Source organism: Neomonachus schauinslandi, chromosome 5, assembly GCF_002201575.2.
Source record: "Neomonachus schauinslandi chromosome 5, ASM220157v2, whole genome shotgun sequence".
Lineage (NCBI taxonomy): Eukaryota > Metazoa > Chordata > Mammalia > Carnivora > Phocidae > Neomonachus > Neomonachus schauinslandi.
Window position 1 is genome coordinate 11,975,959 of NC_058407.1, and position 19,617 is coordinate 11,995,575.

General features: G+C 47.2%; 1 pseudogene; it reads left to right on the plus strand.

The window, feature by feature from the left end:
• The first annotated feature begins 563 nt into the window (after positions 1 to 563).
• LOC110578200 lies at positions 564 to 1,377 on the plus strand (annotated as a pseudogene).
• The last annotated feature ends 18,240 nt before the right edge of the window (positions 1,378 to 19,617 follow it).

Consider the following 19,617-nt stretch of genomic DNA (forward strand, 5'->3'; position numbering starts at 1 on the left):
TTGTCCAGTGAGTGGCCAAAGGCCCAGGCAAAGGAAGACAGTCCTATTGTTCTAGGACCCTTGACATCCTAGGTGGGGGCCTAAAGATCGCTTCCCAGTGCTAAGGGCAAAGGGCAGACCTCTCTGTGGGTATGGTTCATCCTTCAGTACACACGAAGATTCCCCGAATGAAGGTTTTTCTGCTCCAACCCCACTTCCCTTTGTTCATCTATGGAGTTCCCCATCTACAGGCACTGTGGTACTGACTGTGTGAACCTGTCCTTGACTTGGAAGCCATCTTTATCAAATACCCAGCACTTAAGAGCATCATAAGATGAAATGGTCTTATTTATTTCCTGATTGTGTGTTATGGAGCATTGCTCATGTTGATTACATTCAAGGAAAATTCTTTACGTTTGTAAAACTCTTTTCCCTTTGATTTATAGTAAACGTTCCGTGGTTTATGTGGGATAGATCGAATGAAGCCCACTTTACAGATAAGCTTTTCTTAATCACTTGACCTTCACTGTTACAGGGAGGAGGCAGATGCCCTACGTAAAGGTCTGAACAAGCTGGAAAGAGCCATGTATACAGAGGCCGAAGACCAGCTGGCTAGGGAGAGGCTTTTGAGTGAGTTTCCCAAGTTGAAACCCAAGTTGGAGGAGCACATAAGAAAGCTCTACGAGCTTGCAGATGAGGTTGACAGGGTTCATAAGAACTGCACCATCTCCAACATAGTAGCCGGCACCACTGGCGCTGTGGTCTGGTGTCCTGTCCATCCTTGGTCTGGGTCTGGCACCTTTCACAGCAGGGGCCAGTCTGGTACTCTCAGCTGTTGGAGCGGGGCTGGGAGCAGCATCTGCTGTGGCCCAAGTGTCCACCAGCATCGTGGAATACTCAAGCGAGTTGTCCGCAAAAGCCAAAGCCAGGCGCCTGAGATCAACTGACTTTATTGAGGAGGACATAATTACAAAGGTTCTGAATTATAGCAAACCCCAAATTTCTGCCTTAGCATGTAAATGCCTTAAAGACCTGCAAGACCTTGGAAACAAGGTTCAGGCCATCAGGGTAGCCAAAATTAACCCTCAGCTAGTAGTCAATGCCATTCACCTCATGAGAGGTAAGCCTGTCTCAGCTCAAAGTGCCAGGCAGGTGCAGAAAGCTTTTAAAGGCACTGCTCTGGCAATGACCAAATGAGCCCGGATCATGAGTGGGGCCTTATCAGGTCTCTTCCTTGCAATGGATGTGTTCAGTCTTGTGAAAGAGTCAGGGCACTTGCAAGAGGGGGCCAAGACAGAGTCAGCTGAAGAGCTGAGGCAGCAGGCCCGGGAAATGGAGAGAATGTTGAAGAAGTTCACCAAGTTCTATGAAAGTGTGATGGAGGGCCTGACTCCATGACCCCCGAGCAGGGCAGGGAGCAGAGATATGTGTGGAAGAAAGACATAGAGGTACCTTATTAGAGAGGAAAAGAGGGGGAAATAAAGTTTTTGGGATGGGTGTTGAGGAGTTTGGCATTTCTGTAGCTGAGCCTAGTGAGGGAGGGGTTAATGTGATGGCAGAAGTGTGGCGGGGGGGAACATTTGGCAAGTTGCGGGTGCTCTTTGGGGTCAGTGTGCGCTGAGAGACCAATGAAGCTCTTATGAAATTCTAAAGGTGGTGTTGGAACAGTGGCTGATTTGAAAAAAAAGTGGCGGTGGAGATGGGGGAGAGTAGAAAAGAGAAAGCAGATGCCAGCAACAGGTCAAGGAACCTTGCCATATGTCGAGGAGATCAACCAGCATGGGACCAAAAGACACCGCTTCTCTGAGTCTCACGGTCCTCATCACCTGGGGGTGGGGGGTGGGGGACAGTGTACTGCAGATCCGTGTGGCTTTCCCAATCTTGTCTTCTAGAGACTGCTTCAATAAATATGGACTGATGCATCGTGTCTTTGTTGTGTTCATTGAGGGTCTTGCCTGGGCTCTGGAGGCCAGACTTCCCTTGCCCATGGCCTTGTCTTCCGGGATCTCAGGGAGCAAGTCCTCTATTACGCCTTCTGCTTGCTCACTGGGCTCCCGCTCTCCCATCTGGTTATTTTCCTCAGACCTCAGCACCTCGCACGTCCCACTGGGACTCCCAGGGGAAGCTTGCGCACATCTGTCATCAGACTGAGCACAGGCGTGTTCCTCGGCCGGTGTCCAGAACCTGGGATCGACGGGACAGATGGCTGCGTTTTTCTGGTGGGCAGGAGGACCAAGCCTCAAAAGCTGCAGACTTCCTCCTCCCTCCCTCCCTCGTAGACTGCCAAGCCCTCAAGGCCTCCCCTTCCCCACCACGGAGTCATGCGATTCTCTCTTCCTTCTTTCTTGCCCAGACCCCACCTGCCTTCCCTTCTTCCCAGTCCCTCATCCTGCCCTACTTCTGGTCTGTACCCGCAGGGAGTGGGGAGGGGGCTCTCAGCCATCTGTGTCGGGTGGCTGGTTGGATAAATGGTTCTCTTATGGCTTCACCAGCCCAGCCTTTAGATTCTGGGGAGGAAGGCAAGAAAAGCCTCACTTAGCTTTCTGGTCTAGTTGTCACCCAGGACTCATGCCCAGGGATTTTCTGCACTGGGGTTTAAGAGAAGGAGGCATCGGAGATTTGCCCAGCATTAAGGAATCCAGCCCTTAATTTCTTTCTACATGCCTATTGTTCTTCAGTGCCTGAGGAGCATTACGGGAAGTTGAGGAGGGAGGTGGGGTCCTTGGGAGATTCAAGGAACAAGCCTCACCCAGAATCCCCCACATATCGGAGGGCATGTTAGCCTGAGAAGATGCATGCTGACTCGCTAAGATTTGGGGACCAAGGGATAATATGGGGAAGCTGCAGCCACCAGGCCTGGGGCCAAGGCAGGAATCTAACCAGAGGGAAAGGAGCCTCGGCTGTTTACTGGAGGCTCTATTCAAAGCAAGTAGTCTTAGTATCCAGGCTTCCTCATCTTTGGTGAGTGGAATGATTCTCGGCTCCACTGCTTGTTATTTTTCTCACCATCCTTTATTCATCCTGTTAGAGACCAAAACTGTGAACTGCAAAACCTCTGCTGTGTTCCACAGGAGGCAGAGAGTACTTAGGGTGTGAGGTTTGAAGTCTTCAGATGGTTAGCATGGGGTATTGCTAGGAGCAATAGATCAGCCGCCCCGAATTCTGGTCTTGGCATTCTTTGAATGTCCTCCAGCAGGGAGGACACTTGGTGGGGCCAACCTCTCAGATCGAAGACCGTGGGATCCGGGAACTATCCGTCCCCCATCAACGATACACAGGGATGTGGAGAGTTCCCTGTGCTGGCCTCAGCCACAGGATGTTTGATGCCAGGGACTGATGGTTCTATCACTGAATCAACCGAGAGGATGCTGGCCCTAATCATTCAGATACTATGATGTCCCCACTATGCTTCCGGTAGTGAAAAATCTCAGTAAGATTATTAAAAATCCAGCAGCTAAGAATTTAAAAGGCCCCTAGGTATCTGGATTGTAGGAATCTGGTTGCTCAGAGGACCAGGAAGGAATGAGATTGGTTTAAAAGACAGAGTTTGGACTTGCTGTCAGAATACAAATGCTGGGAACATCTGACCCTGGTACATCGAAGGACCTGAGATCATGACCTGAGCTGAAGGCAGACCAACTAAACCACCCAGGTGAACCCCCCACCTTTTTTTAAGAGATTGAGAGAGAGCGAGCACAAGCAGGGTATGGGAGGGGCATTGGGAGAGGGAGAGAGACAGAAGCAGACTCGTTGCTGAGCATGGAGCCCGACTCGGGGCTTGATCTCAAGACTCTGAGGTCACAACCTGAGCCAAAACCAAGAGTCTGATGCTCAAACGACTGAGCCATCCAGGTTCCCTGGTAGTTCATTTTTTAAAACTGCTGAGTGATATGTATGGCTATACTACATTTTCCTTATTCTCTTGACAGACACTTGGATTGTTTCTTCTCTTCTTTTTTTTAAAAAATATTTCATTTTTAAGTAATCTCTACACCCAACGTGGGGCTTGAACTCATGACCCAGGATCAAGAGTCACATGCTCCACCAACTGAGCCAGCCAGGCGCCTGGGTTGTTTCTAATATGAAGCCATTGTTAACAAGACTGCTCTGTACTAGTCTTGCATGGGCATGTTTTCATTTTTCTTGGGTATGCACTGTGCGGTATGGTAGGTGAATCCTTACCTTTTGAAGAACGTGCCAAGTAACTTTCCAGAGTGGTTGTACACCTTACGCTCTCACCAGTATTTATGAGAGTTCTGGTTGCTCCGTACCCTCACCAGTACTTGGAATTGGCCATTTCTTTCATTGTAGCCATTCCCATGGGAGTGTAGTGGTGTCTCCCTGAAGGTTTAATTTGCATTTCCCTGATGATAATGTCAGTCATCTTATCATATCCTTATGAATCGTTCCTGTATCTACTTTTTGTGAAGTGTCTGTTTATATCTATTGCCCACTTAGCCTGGGTTGCTCAGGCGGTTAAGCGTTCTACTCTTTGTTTCGGCTCAGATCATGATCTTGGGGCGTGGGATCTAGCCTTGCGACAGGCAGGGAGTCTGCTTCCCCTCTTCCTCTCCCTCTGCCCCTCCCCCTGCGTATGTACTCTCTCTCTCAAATAAATAAATAAAAATAAATCTATTGCCCCCCCTTTAAAAATTAAGTTGTAGTCTTATTATTGAGTTGTAAGAATATTTAGTATGTTCTAGATACAAGTCATTTGTCAGATATGTGTACTGAGAATATTTTCTCCTGTTTTGGGACTTGTCTTTCCCTTTCTTCATGTTTTTTGAAAAATGAGAGTTTTTAGTTTTGATAAAAACGATTTATCAACTTTTTTCTTTTATGGTTCATGCTTTTTGAGTCTTACCTAAGAAATCACTGCCTCGCTCCAAAGTTATAATTACTTTCTCCTACATTTTCTTCTACAAGTTGTTAAGTTAAAGCTTTTGCATTTAACTTTTTGGTCCATTTCAAGTTAAGTTTTGTGTATGATGTGAGATAAAGACTGATGATCATTTGTGTCATGTGAATATCCAGTTGTCCCAGTACCATTTGTTAAAGAGACTTTAATTTCTCTACCGAACTGTCTTGGCTCCTCTGCCGAAAATCAATTGACCATATGTATTTGGGTCTACTTCTGGATTCTCCAGTCTGTGTCATTAATTTATGTCTGTCCTTTTGCTAATACCACACTGTCTTGTTTTCTATAGCTTAACAGCGAGTCATATGATGAAGTAGAGTAAGACATCCAACTTTGTTCTTCTTTTTAAAATTGCTTTGGCCATGCCAGATCATTTGTATCTCCATATACATTTTAGAATCAGCTTTTCAATTTCTACCAAAAATGTCTACTGGGATTTGGATGGGTATTACACTGACTCTGCAGATCAATCTGGGGAAAACTGACATGGTAGCAAGATTGAGTCTTCCAGTCCGTGGCATGTTATATGTCTGTGTTCATTTAAGTCTTGCCTAACTGCTCTCAGCAATGTTCTGTAGTTTCTGGTGAAGAGCTCTTGCATCACTTTTATTAAACTTACACTTAAGTATTTTATGCTTATTGGCACTATTGTAAATGGAATTCTTTTTTTTTAAGATTTTATTTTATTTTTTAAGTAATCTCTACACCCAACATGGGGCTTGAATTCACAACCCAGAGATCAAGAGTCACACACTCCACCGACTGAGCCAGACAGGTGCCCCTGAATGCTTCTCTTTTCAAATGAAAATGAAGGCCCTTCCTCCCTCTTATAAGGGCACTTGTGATTACATTTTGTGCCCACTTGGATAATACAAAACAATCTCCTTATTCAGGATCCTTAACTTCATCACATCAGCAAAGTACATTTTGTCAAGTCACTGCCCCTGCTTTTGTTTGATAGTCACAGGTTCTGGGGATTAAGACATGGACCTATTTGGGAGGGCTATTACTGAGCCTATCACCATTATAAATATTCCTCTAAGCAATGCTTTTGGAGCAGCCCACCAGTTTTTATACACTGTCTCTTCATTTTAATTCAGTTCAGTGTCTGGTTTTTAAGTTTCCCTTGAGAATTATTCTTTGACCTATGGATTATTTAGAAGTATATCTTTTTATTTCCAAATATTCGGGATTCTCTTAGATATCTTATTTTTATTGATTTTCAGCATAATTCCGTTGTGGTTAGAGAACATTGTCTGCATGATATACATCCTTTAAATTTATTGATACTTGTTTAATGGCCCAGAAAATGGTCTAGTTTAGTGACCATACCATGTGCCCCAGAAAAGAATGTGTATTCAGCAGTTGTGTGCAGGGTTCTATAAATATCACTTAGCTCAAAATAATTAATAGTGTTGTTCAGATTCTCTATGACTTTACCGATTTATTTACTTGTCTACCAATTGTTAGGAAGGAGGATGTTAAATTTTCCACCTGCGAGTTGGAACTTCCTCTCTTTTATTTGTATGTATTTTTGCATCATGTACTTTGAAGCTCTTTGATAGATACGTACACATTTTTTATTACCATATCTCCCAAATGAATTGACCCTTTCATCATTATGAGATGTCCCTTGTTATGTTTGGTGATACATTTTGTCTTAAAGTCTATGTTATCTGATAGTAAGAGGGCCATCCCTGCTTTCTTATGGTGGCAGTTGGCATAGTATATATTTTTCCACCCATTTACTTTCAACCCATCTGTGTCTTTATATTTAATATTTACATATGTTTGTTTATAATCTTTACATGTCTCTTGTAGACAGCATATGGTTGCATGTTGCTTTCCCATCTATTCTGATAATCTCTGACTTTTATTGGAGTATTTAGTTCATTAACATTTAGTGTAGTTATTCATATGATTGGACATAAGTCTACTATTTTTCCCTTCTTTGGCTTTCTCCTTTAACAATTTGCTGGTACTCTTCAGCATTCATGGTTGCCCTGGGCTCTGTCCTCTGGTTTCCAGTTTTTTCCAGAAAGATGGCAGGCTTTCTATCAGAGTTTTAACCACATTGATTTGTGCCACAATTATATCTGCTTTCAAGGGAAAGCTGCAAAAATGGAGAACTCACTCTTTGCCCATCACTTAATCCATATTGACTCCCCTCAAAACCTTCCTGCTTTTTGTTCATTCTACTGAGCCCTGAAGTGGTTGTTTTATTCTCTGTCCAGAGTGTATGGTTGTTATCTGCAGGAGAGTCCGTTTGTTAGGAACTTAATTGAAATTATTTTTGAGCTTTAGGTCCTTTAAGGACTTGCTGTGTGATGTAGAGCAAGTCACTGCCCCTGCTTTTGCCTCAGCCTCCTCTATACATAAAGAGATAATTCTGTCCTTACTCAGAAGTACATGATAAAGAAGTAAATAAAGTGCAAACAGCACTGTGCTCTTCTGATGTAATAACATTCATCTCTCTTCAGTCTCTTCACAGGCTATTAAGAGTTGAGATTGCCCCATGATGTTTATCCTAGCAAAACAGGCTCTTATGGTGAGAGTGAACTTGAACCTCTCTATTCTAGCACCACTCCCATCCACTTCCCCTTGGAGATAAACCAGAATAAAGACTAGCAGCTTTGGAGTCAGCCCTGGATTTTTACGTCTCTCACTATCTCTGAGATCTCGGGTAATTGGTTCTCCTCTCTGAGCCTTGATTTCTTCATTTATAAAATGTGGAGTGGATGTCAGAATTAAGTTCAAAACTGCTTGTAAAGACCTTTGTCCACGAAGCCTTCAACAGCTGCTATTCTCCACAGCCATTGGACAGAAATGGGATTTGCTTTCCTTCCTGCGTCCTTTCCAAGTTACTGTAATACTTGCCACTCCCAGCTCCCTCTGTTTCAAGAGAAAGGATGTGAAGTCAAGCAGAGATAAGCTGCGGTGGAAAATCCAGGTTTCTGAAAACAGGCTCCCACGGCCTTTTGTGTCCATCCAAACATCGTGGCCACCAACTCATGCTTTTTTTTTTTTTTTAAAGATTTTATTTATTTATTTGACAGAGAGAGAGATCACAAGTAGGCAGAGTGTCAGGCAGAGGGAGAGGGAGAAGCAGGCTCCCTGCTGAACAGCGAGCCTGATGTGGGGCTTGATCCCAGGACTCCGGGACCGTGACCTGAGCCGAAGGCAGACACTTAACCGACTGAGCCACCCAGGCACCCCCAACTCATGCTTTTTAATTTCCACTTCTTTTTAAAAACTGTTCACCTCTGACTACTCGAGTCTAGGCCTAGCCTAGGACACTGAGGACATGAATATATTAGGGAAAACCACAGTCTGGTCCACCAGAGTCTAGCAGAAGGAGACAGACAAGGAAGGAGGCAAGAGGCTATATTTAAGCACCCACAGGTATCATGGAAGCAAGGAGCTGGTGACAGTCAACTCTGCCACAGAGGATTCTGGAGAGTTCCTCCAAGGAGGTTAGGCTTTGGAGGATGACCTAGATCTTTCCAGGTGATGTAATCAAGTGTCCTGTTAGAAGCAATGTCATGAACTAACACCTGGAGGCATTCAGCACAACAATCAGGACAGGTGTTTCTGTCATTGTGTGTTGTAAGATCCTGAACCACAACTAAGAGGGCTTATGAAAAAGCTAGGTTGAGAAAGACCCCTCAAAACCTGTGGGACTTTGTAACTGGAACACTAGCCCAAACCATAATGATCCTGATGAAAATCCCTCCCCAGTAAAACCTCCACCATCATGGGTACCTGTCATCACAGCCGGTCAATGCTTGGCAGCCTCAAGCCCTGTGGTTTCTTTCTTTCTTTCTTTTTTTTTTTTTTTTTAAGATTTATTTGACAGAGAGAGACACAGCGAGAGAGGGAACACAAGCAGGGGGAGTGGGAGAGGGAGAAGCAGGCTCCCCACTGAGCAGGGAGCCCAATGCAGGGCTCGATCCCAGGACTCTGGGATCATGACCTGAGTCGAAGACAGACGCTTTACGACTGAGCCACCCAGGCGCCCCAAGCCCTGTGGTTTCTGATCCTTCCTTCAAGAGGTAAGTCCTGTGGAGCTTTTGCTATTAATAGAGACTATTTTCATCAAAATGAAAATCAGATCTGGGGCACCTGGGTGGCTCAGTCATTTGAGCGTCTGACTCTTGCTATCACCTCAGGTCATGAGATTGAGCCCTGCATCTGACTCCATGCTGAGTATGGAACCTGCTTAAGATTCTCTCTCTCCTTCTGCCTCTGCCCCTCCCCCCCAGCTTGCGTGCGTGCTCTCGCCCTCTCTCTTTCTCTCTAAAAGAAAGAGAGAAAATCAGATCCAGGTGTAGCCTTCTTGATTAACGCATCATTGCAATACAGTGGGAAATGACTTAACAGCTTCCTCCTCAGCCTTATGTCGTTAACCCCTTAAGGGTTAATGTCATGGAAATCTCAAAGGTTCTTGGAGGCGCTAAACCAGCCCTGGCCCCCGCACAGAGTGGGGGCACCTGGAAGCAGTTTGGGTCTGGGGGCGATGGGAGAAGAAAAAGGTGGTCCTGTGTGTCCTGCGGATTGTCAGCATTTGCTAAGTCTTTCTGTTGGATTGTGGGGAAACTTGCCCCAGATTTGTTTCAAAAACGGTAATGTGCTGGAGAAAGGTGCCTTATACTGACATCGTTCTACAGAGGTACTTGAGGAAAAACAAAAGCAACGACAGCAGAAGTCACGTACTGTACTCTCCGCGCCCCCTGTCCTCCAGGCCACACGCTCAGGGCTGGATGCCCTGGGTGTGCGGCTGCAGCAGGGGGGGGCCAGGAGATGCACACGGAGTGGAGAAGTAACGCAGGCCACCAGCCAGTTAGTTCCGCGGCCCCTGTGACCGGAGGAGGCCCCAGCAGGTCTGGACGTGGGCCTCCTCTGAGTTGGCCAGCCGAGAGCTGGGGCTGAGGCTGAGGGTGGTGCCCGGCCACCTTACTTCTTCTGTGTGATCTGTTTCCTTTTCAGATATATCTTGGATACTAGTGGGAGGGTGTGGTTATGACTCTGGAATCTACAGGTGTGATAACAGCCAGGCCTCCCTGGTCAGCGATCCTGTGGGCCTGGGGTCAGGGGGAGGAGGAGCATGGCCTCTCACCTCTTCCCTGAAATAACCCTTTGCAAACAGAATTATTACATGACCCCCCTCCCCCTTTGACAAATGGAGAAACCGAGGCACAGGAAGTTTAGGTAACTGGTGCAAGGTAGCAGAGCCTGGATTTGAACTGGATTCAAATCTGACTTCCTCCCAGAAGGGGCAGTGCTGTGCATGGGAGCCCGGACCACTGGGCGCATGGCCTGGTGGCCCCAGAAGACAGCAGCTGTGGGCATGTGTTTTCTCTGGGCATTAGCATCCCTGGTAAGAGTGGATCCTAATTTACCTGCCTGTTCCTGACAGGTGTACTGCTACCGAGTCTCCTTGATATTCTTTCATACGTTGGAGGCAGCGCTGGGAGGATGGGCCTCTGCGGAAATGGCCCTGCCTGGAACATTGGCTTTGCCCTCCCTGGCCTCCGGTGAGGACCAGAATTCCACTGGCAAGGAGATGTCTGCTCTCCTTGGTCTAAGGAAGGTGTTCAGCCACGGCGAGTGGAGAACAAAGAAGGCTCCTTTCCTAGCCACTTGGGTCCACATGTACATTTAGCCACACCAGCTCATTGGGGCAGACTGGAAACCCCCAGAAATTTCCTCACGGAGGCCAATGGGTCTGACAGGCCTGCATCCCTCCCCTGAAGGTCACAAAGGATGTGTGAGCAGCTGACCAGGGGCAAGGTATGAATTCACATGAGCAATAGGAAGAATTTGTTTGCTGTTTGGAAATGCTCTGGACCAGTGGGTCTCTTCTCCTGGGCTGGCCATCATTAGCTGCCGATTCAACGTGGGGAGGGGGGGGTCTTATACTGGCGCCTTGACTTGGTCTGAGGAGACAAGAGTTGAGGACGATGGGGAAGGAGGTGGTAGTAAGAGTATCAAGGCAGAGGCCCCGCACCTGCAAAAGCCTGTGGCTGGGAGGGACACAAAGGAGGGCCTGAGGCCCAGAATCTGCAAGAAGCCCAGCATTGGTCCCTCAGGCTCCCCTGTACCTGGAGTCTTGCTGAATCTTCTGTCAAGGGCCGCCGCACGAGATCTGGGGCACTGGGGGCACAAGAAAGCCACCAGCAGCTTCCGAAGGACGGAAGGTGGCACTGTCCGCCCAGGCACGGCTGCTGTGGGAGCTGCAGCCCAGGGGAACTTTGACGGCAGCAGTGACAGGAGAGGCTTGAGCCAGAGCAGGGAAGGGCCGGGGGCTGGCACGGGGGGCACGGAAAGAGCACACCAGAGACGCTGACTGCCAAACTATCAGAAGAATAGGCTCTGGGATCCAACAGGGCAGGAGGGGCGAAGCTGAAGAGATCCTGCTTTGTGACTGTTTTGCCCATGAACTGGAGGGCCAGGGAAACAGGCTACGCCCAGCCTCGTCGCCCACGCGAGAGCCCGACTCCTACCAACTAGCAGGGCTGGCTTGTTTGCCTGCAGAACCAAATGGTCCAGGCTCTGTCTCTCGGGTCCAGAGGAAAAAGGGGCTCAGCACTCTTCTGGCCTCAGCCCTGCACATTGACCTAAGACTGCAGTCCCTAGGGGCCCTCCTTGTCCTCTCTGTCCCCCTCTGCCTCCTCAATCCCCCTCCCCCCGACTGTCTAGTCATCCCTCTGGGCGAGGTGGTGATTCTCAAATGTGGTGTGGTAGTCCATAGGCCTATTGGCTACATTCTCTGGTTTTCTCCCTTCCAGGCGCCAGGTAGATTTATTCTTCCTGTCCTCCTGATGGTGGGGTGGGAATGTGTAACCTGTTCTGACCAATGTGTTCTGAATGGAAATAATGGGTGTCATTTCTAAGCCATGGTATCTAATGTTGATCTAAGAACTGTTTCCTTTCCCATGACAACGAGCAGTGTTCCAGAGACTGGCTGCTCCCTTCTTCTGGGCCCAGGAGGAAAGATCACAGCAGCAGTCTACACCTGACCCATGATGGACATGTGGCATGAGCAAGAAGTAAACCCTGTAGGGGCGCCTGGGTGGCTCAGTTGCTTAAGCATCCGACTCTTGATCTCAGCTCAGGTCTTGATCTCAGGGTCACGACTTCAAGCCCCGTGTCTGCTTCCGTGCTGGGCATGGAGCCTACTTAAAAAAATAAATAAATAAAAGTAAACTGTTGCTGTAAACCCTTGAGGTTTGGGGATCGTTGCTGGAGGATCAACTCCGCTATCCTGGCTGATACAACAAAGCCCCTGGAAATCGTGGTGCAGTCTGTACAGCACTGTGAAAAGTGCGTATCTTTAATTTCTTACATAAACTAGAATTGTAATTAACACCACTGAATATCACTTAGTGAGCACTTACTACCGCTCACATATTATGCTAGGTTCTATGGCAAATGTCTCACAAATCCCCACCATAGCCCTAGAATTCGGAACTGTTGGCCTGTTGAGTATGATTAGTCTCGTCATAGAGATCAAGGGACTCAGACTCTTGACTGAAGGTCAAGACCATAGCTATAAGTGGGAGAATTGAGATGAAATGCAGGGTCCTCTGACCCCATAACCCTCAGTCTTTCCACCGTATATATGTGGAAAGTATATGAAGTATATATATAAAGCAGACTAGTCCTATCAAGAAAAAAAAAACACCATGCATTTTTAAAAGAAACGATCTCTTAACAGGAAAAACATGAACATCTGCCTTTTTACTAAATTGGACATGAAAGATGATCTTGACGTCTGAGCAAAGCCGCTGGCTCTCCGGTGTGATGTTTGACAAGGGGGTCTCCATTTGTTTTCTCCTCTGATTGGGCTCCCTACCAGATAAGCGGCGGCAGGCACTGAGGGTTGAAGACAAATTTTAAGAGGAGAATTTTGTCCATCATTTAAAACGTTTCCATACAAGTTAGGAAATAGCTGGCGTTGGCATATGGAAGTGACCTGGGCATGCGAGGTGGGGTCTGAGACTCTAGACATGAGCTCCTCAAAGGCAGGAACAGGCTGCATTCTTTTTTTAAAAATTAAACGTTTGATTTTATTTTACTTTTGAAAGATTTTATTTATTAGGCAGAGAGAGAGTGCAATTTATAGGCTCTGCCACCTCCTAGCTGTGTGACTTTGGGCAAGTTACTTCACCTCTCTGTGCCTTGTTTCCCTTGTAAATTGGAGCTAATGAGTATGTTCCCCATAGGTCGCTGTAAAGATTGTACTTTTTTTTAAGATTTAAAAAATTTTTTATTTATTTGACAGAGAGAGAGAGAGCACACGCAGGGGGAGCTGCAGGCAGAGGGAGAGGGAGAAGCAGGCTTCCCTCAGAGCAGGGAGCCTGATGTGGGGCTCGATCCCAGGACCCCGAGATCATGACCTGGGCTGAAGGCAGATGCTTAACCAATTGAGCATTGAGCAACCCAGGTGTCCCTAAACCTTTTATTTTAGAGGTGTACAAAATAATACAGAGATAGCTCATGGACTTTTTTTTTTTTTTTTTGAGAGGGGAGTGCAGAGGGAGAGGGAGAGAGAGAATCTTGAGCCAGCTCTATGCCTGGTGTGGAGCCTGGTCTCATGACCCTGAGATCGTGACCTGAGCCAAAATTAAGAGTCCGATGCTTAACCGACTGCACCACCCAGGTGCCCAAATAAATTAAACATTTAAATGCTATAAATGCAAGCACACTCACAGATTTAGCAGACAACCAGCCAGGTTTCTACTTTGAAGTTATAGTCTGCTAGCTGTATTTTCTTTTTTAAAAAGATTTTATTTATTTATTTGACAGAGAGAGACACAGCGAGAGAGGGAACACAAGCAGGGGGAGTGGGAGAGGGAGAAGCAGGCTCCCCGCTGAGCAGGGAGCAAGACGCGGGACTCGATCCCAGGACCCTGGGATCATGACCTGAGCCGAAGGCAGATGCTTTAACGACTGAGCCACCCAGACGCCCCTACCTGTATTTTCTTGTAGCAAAGGAGGCTTCTTTTCCTCCTCTTCAATATCCCAACCAGGATATTGATATTGCCATAGTCAAGATACAGAACACTTCCAATCCCACAAGGATCCCTCCTGTTGCCCTTTTATAGCCACACCCACTTCCCCTCCCTCCTCCGCCCCTCCTCTAGCCTTGACATTGCTAATCTATTCTTCATTTCTAGAATTTTGCCCTTGCAAGACTGTTATATAAATGGAACCACACAGTATGAAACTTCTGGGGATTGCCTTTTTATATTCAGCACGATTCTCCGGGATGTCGTTCAGTTTGCTGCTCGTATCAGTCGTCTGCTCCTTTTGATTGCTGAGCAGTATTCGGGGTGTGGATTGCCAGTTCGTTTACCATTTACCTGTTGAAGGGCTCTTTCATTTTTTAAGCACTGGCACCTCATGGACAGATATTTGCACGCAAAGGGGATTCTGAAGAGTAGGATTAGTTGTGATTAAGAGCGTGGGCTCTGGACTTTGACTCCTAGCTCCAGAACTTACTGTCCATGTGAGTTTTAGCAAATTACTTAACTTCTGTCTGCCTCAGTTTTTCATCTGTAAAGTGGGAATAATGCCCATCTTATACAGTTATTATGAAAAGTGAATGAATCAATCCTTGTTAGGTGTTTAGCCCAAAGCCCAGCTGATGGTAAGAACGCAATTAAAGATTAATAAGAGATGCCTGGGTGGCTTAGTTGGTTAAGCATCTGCCTTCGGCTTAGGTCATGATCGTGGGGTCCTGGGATTGAGCCCTGTATCAGGCTTCCTGCTCAATGGGGAGTCTGTTTCTCCCTCTGCCCCCACCATCCCCCCCACTCATGCCCTCTCTCTCTCAAATAAAAAATCCTTTAAAAATTAATAATATAATCGTCATTTAATAATATTCAGTGAACTGAAATGAAAAATCTGGAATAAGAAAACTCAAATTTGCAAAATGTTCAAATTAGGGGGTGGTGGCACACTATAAAGGAATTATTCTTTTTTCCTAGAGCCTTTACACAGTTTTCCTCTGAGTCAGAAGCTTGCCCGTACTCGTTGGAAACAACCAAGTAGAGCCCATTGGTGATGCTGTGTCCTTCCTGTGGCCTGTGCAGCCCACAGCCTCTCCCTGGCACAAAGGGGACTTGATTTACTCAAACAATATATATTGAGTTTTTACTGCATGCACGCCAGGCACTGATCTAGGCGCCAGGGAGGCTGCAGTGAACAAAACAGACACGGCTCGTGCTCGGCAGCAGGTAATAACACAAGAGGAAGCCCTTCCCCACCTCGCCTCTGATTAGGAGGCATGGGCCTGACTCCCACAGAAAAGGAAAGGGAAGCCCCGCAGTAGGTAGCCCTGGGGAGGCTCATCTTGGTTCTCATCTTCTTGGCTTGACCTGGTGTGGGTCCGCTTGCAGGGAGGAGGTGCACTCGACAAACCATCTGGTCTTCTCCCCGCCCCCACCCCATACACTCCCGGCTTGTCAGTGTGATTAGGAGACACGCACACTGAACTGCAGTCACAAAAGGTGACCAGGCCCTGGGCTCCCAGTGGCTCCTACTGGTAGTGATGACTTGCAGGAGCCAGCTTCGTTCTCATCTTCCCCCAGGGCCCGCCTGTGCCTGAGCCCAGTGACTGATAGGGGAGCTGCGGTCTGGCCACAGAGCCTCGGTTTTCTCCAAGAGCCGCTAACTGGCCCATGACCTTGGCCTCATTAGCTTGGCGCTCTCCACCTGAGCTGCCTGGATCGGGGCCAGCCAGGGAAACTAGCTCAGGCCCACAGGCCCCTGGGAGAGGTGTCAGGCAAAAATAGACCAGTGAGAGCCAGAGAATCCTTGAGCAGGAGGGCCCATGGAGGTCACTGGCTCCAGGGTCATCCTAGCTCTACAGATGGAGGCTGAGGCCAGGGAGGGGAAGGGGCCTGGCCACGATCGTGCCGCAATTCAGGCAGAGCTGAGAGGAGGATGGGCATCACCTGACTCCCAAAGTCATGTTCTTCCCTCACCTGCGCCTCCCATCAGGCTGTGGTCAGGGAGGGCTGAAAACAGCCAACAGATGATAAGAATTACAGATTATGTGCTATATTGTACACCTGAAAATAATATAACGCTGTATATTAACCGGAGTTAAAAAAAATACAGATTATGGAACAGTTCATCATAGGCATTGCTGTTTCTTTTTAAAACACACACACACACACACACACACGTACACACAAGAATTAAAAAATGGCCTGAGAGGCACTTGGGTGGCACAGTCAGTTAAGCATCTGACTCTTGATTTCGGCTCAGGTCATGATCTCCGGGTTGTGAGATTGAGGCCCCTGTCGGGCTCCGCACTGGGCATGGAGCCTGCCGAAGATTCTCTCTCTCCCTCTGCCCTGGCCCCCAACTCACGCACAGGCTTGTGCACACTCTCTTAAAAAAAAAAAGTTTAAAAATGGCCTGAAACAGAAAATTGGTGTGAATTTTTTCAAACAGATAAGGAAGAATACATTAAGAGACAGTGTCACCTAGCAAGGGGGACTCTGGAACTTCACTGTCCAAATTTGAATCCCAGCTCCACTCCTTCTTTGCTGTGTGTCTTTCAGTGAGTTACTTAATCTCTCTGTGCCTTGCTTCATTCGCTTGTAAGGTGGGGATGGCAGTGGAGCTTGCTGGGGCGGGGGGGGTGATGATGTGGAGCCCATGCATGAAAAGTGACCCTAGGCCCCTGCAGAGCTGCTCCAAATCCGTGTTGGTAGGGAATGCAAATTGCACAGAAAGAGGAAAAAGAAAAGCCAAAGCCGGCCTGCTCCACCGGTCCCTTTCCCCAGAGGACTGTGTGTTATAGGAGATGATCCGTGCATATACCAGCACATATATGTGTGTGCAACTGTGTGTGTTGAGAAATATGCTTTCAAGTACGGCATCAAAGCATCCTGCTTTACACAGGTTCTGATCTTGCCTTATCTGATTAGCAGTATATCTGGACAATGTTTTTGATCAGTTGGTTCAGATGTGTCCTCTTCCTTACAATGACTATGTGGTGTTCCATGCAATGGATGGGCCATTGTGTATTTAACCAGACCCCAAGAGAGATGGTCACGACACACAGGAGAGACTCGGTCTAGCAGAAATGGATGGAGTCATAGGAAATAAGGCGGCAAAAACAGGTTGTGGGAAAATCGTCATGGGCTTGATTATCAGCACTGTAGCTCCATGCAAATGATAAATTTTATTCGTGTATTGAGTACCAACTGTTTGCCTCATTATCCCCAGGCCTCACAATAACCTGCTTGGGTAGATCCCCATTAGAGTCCCCTTTGCAGGGTAGCCCAGAGGTGCTGTTGGCTCCCCAAGGTCATTGCACTAGGAGGGCAGCACTAAGGCTAACACAGGGCAGTGTGGTCTCCTGCCACGTGCAGCGGGAGGTCTGGGCTTCCTTCTGCCGGCGGTGACGGGCCCCCTCCCACTGGTGTGTCTCTGGCCTCCTCTTCCCATCACACAGCCCTCTGTGTTTACGGCTACCCTGCAGCCTAGGTGAGCTCAGGCCCAGGGCAAGGTGAGGGCTTTGCTGAAGCCGAGGGCCCCCTAAGTCTAGGCAGAGCTCAGCTGGAGCAGGAGAAGGCAAGAGAGGGCTGGAGTTTCTGCTCAGACCCGTATTGTTCAGCCTGACTCCTGGCTCCCTCCAGAGAGCAGCTTAATTCCTCAATACCTTGACTGTCTGTAGGGCCACTAGAGGATCACCCTGGTTACTGAAACTATACTCCCTCTTGAGTGGGTCTTCCGTTCTTCACTAAGGCCCCCCTCCCTCCCTGTAGCCTCACCTAAAGACTCCCTCTGGCTTAGTAAGACCTACTGTTTTTGTGTATGGTGGGAAGGTGCCGACATTGGCCTTTGCACCGGGACCACTTCTTAGGGGTTCTCCCTCTCCTCGTTGCTGGAGCCCTGTGCTGGAGCCTGCCCTGGGTTGGTATCTCCAGCCTGAGTCTATTTTCCAGCAGGTCTGCAAACAACAGTGAGTAGCCAAAGGGGGAAAAAAAAAAGAACAAAAGGGGCACCTGGGTGGCTCAGTCGGTTGGGCATCTGACTCTTGATTTCAGGTCAGGTCGTGATCTCAGGGTCATGAGACCAAACCCCATGTTGGACTCTGTGCTCAGCAGAGTCTGATTCTCTCCTTCTCTCCCTTCCTCTGCCCCTCCCCCAACTCGTGCACGTGCCCATGCACTCTCTCTCTCTCAAATTAATAAATAAAATCTTTTTTTAAAAGTGAGAACAGATCCCTACCTCACACCTTAACAAAATCAACTCCAGATGTAAATATGAAAGGCAAAACTTTAAGACTTTTAGAAAAAAAATAGGATACTATCTCTATGACCTAGCAGCAGGGAAGGATTTCTTTCTTTCCTTCTTTTTAAAAAAGATTTATTTATTTATTTGAGAGAGAGAGAGAGTGAGCGTGAGGATGGGCAGAGGGAGAGGAAGAGAGAGAATCTCAAGCAGACTCCCCACTGAGTACAGAGCCTGATGCAGGGTTCTATCTCACAACCCTGAGATCATGACCTGAGCTGAAATCAAGAGTTGGATGCTAACCAACTGAGCCAACCCAGGCACCCCAGGGAAGGATTTCTTAAAACATAAAAGGCACAAACAATTCAAGAAAGAAGATTCATAAATCTCACTGCATTAAAAAATCATCAAAAGATACCACGACAGGAGTGAAATAAACAAAACCAAACTCCCCACAAACTAGGTGAAGATATTTTCAACACATAAATTACATAGGATTATTATCTAGAATGTGGAAGGGATTCCCCAATCCTTAAGGAAAAAACAAACAACCTAATAGAAAGATGAACACAAGGCATGAACAGGCATTCAGAGACAATGGCCAACGAACATCATTAGAAAGTGGGAAATGCTCATTAAAAATGTAACATGACCCTGTTCTGCCTGCCCCCCTGGCTGCACTTAGGGAGCTAGAGATGGGTTCACTGAAGATGGGTTCAGCACTGGGCTGGCTGGCCTCCTAGCTGGCCCCCACCCCACAGCCTTCCTGGCATGTCCCGCCCACCCTGAGCAGCTCCTAACCACTCAGGCTATTATTCCACTCCTGCTTTTTGCTGCCCGGATGTAGACTTTCTGGCTTCCTAAGTCATTTCTTGTTTTTCCCCCAAATTTTCATTTGGAAAACCTGTTCAAGCTTGCAGAAAAGTTGAAAGAATGGTACCACAAATCCTTGTGCGTCATTGCCCGAGAATCCTCATTGGTTAATGTTTCGTTGCTCCTTATTATTAACTGTATTACCACCATTAATGTTTTTGCTGACCCATGTGAGGGTAAATCACAGGCATTTTGACCCTTTGACTCTAAATGCTTCCTCCTTCCCACCTTTGCTCTCAGGAAGCAGAAGGCCAGGAGGGACAACAGAACGCAGATCAAAGTCTTACAATGCTTTTGTCTTCCCATTACGCTGAAACCTAGGTGTTCACTGAGGCCTCTCTTCTTAAAGTAGCTTTATCCTTACGATCGAGCACAAAATGCCTGCACATTTATTGAGCATCTGTAGAAGATGCAGGGAAATGATAAGTGATGGCCTCTGGGAAGGGAAACTGAGGGGCTAGGGAACAGGCTGGGAGAGAGATTTGTTTTTCAGTTTGTACGCTTTTGACTTTTGTAACTTGGACTTTTGATTATTTGGTCAAAAAAAAAAAAAAAAACCCACATTTTGTAATTGACCTAAGTAAAGTCAC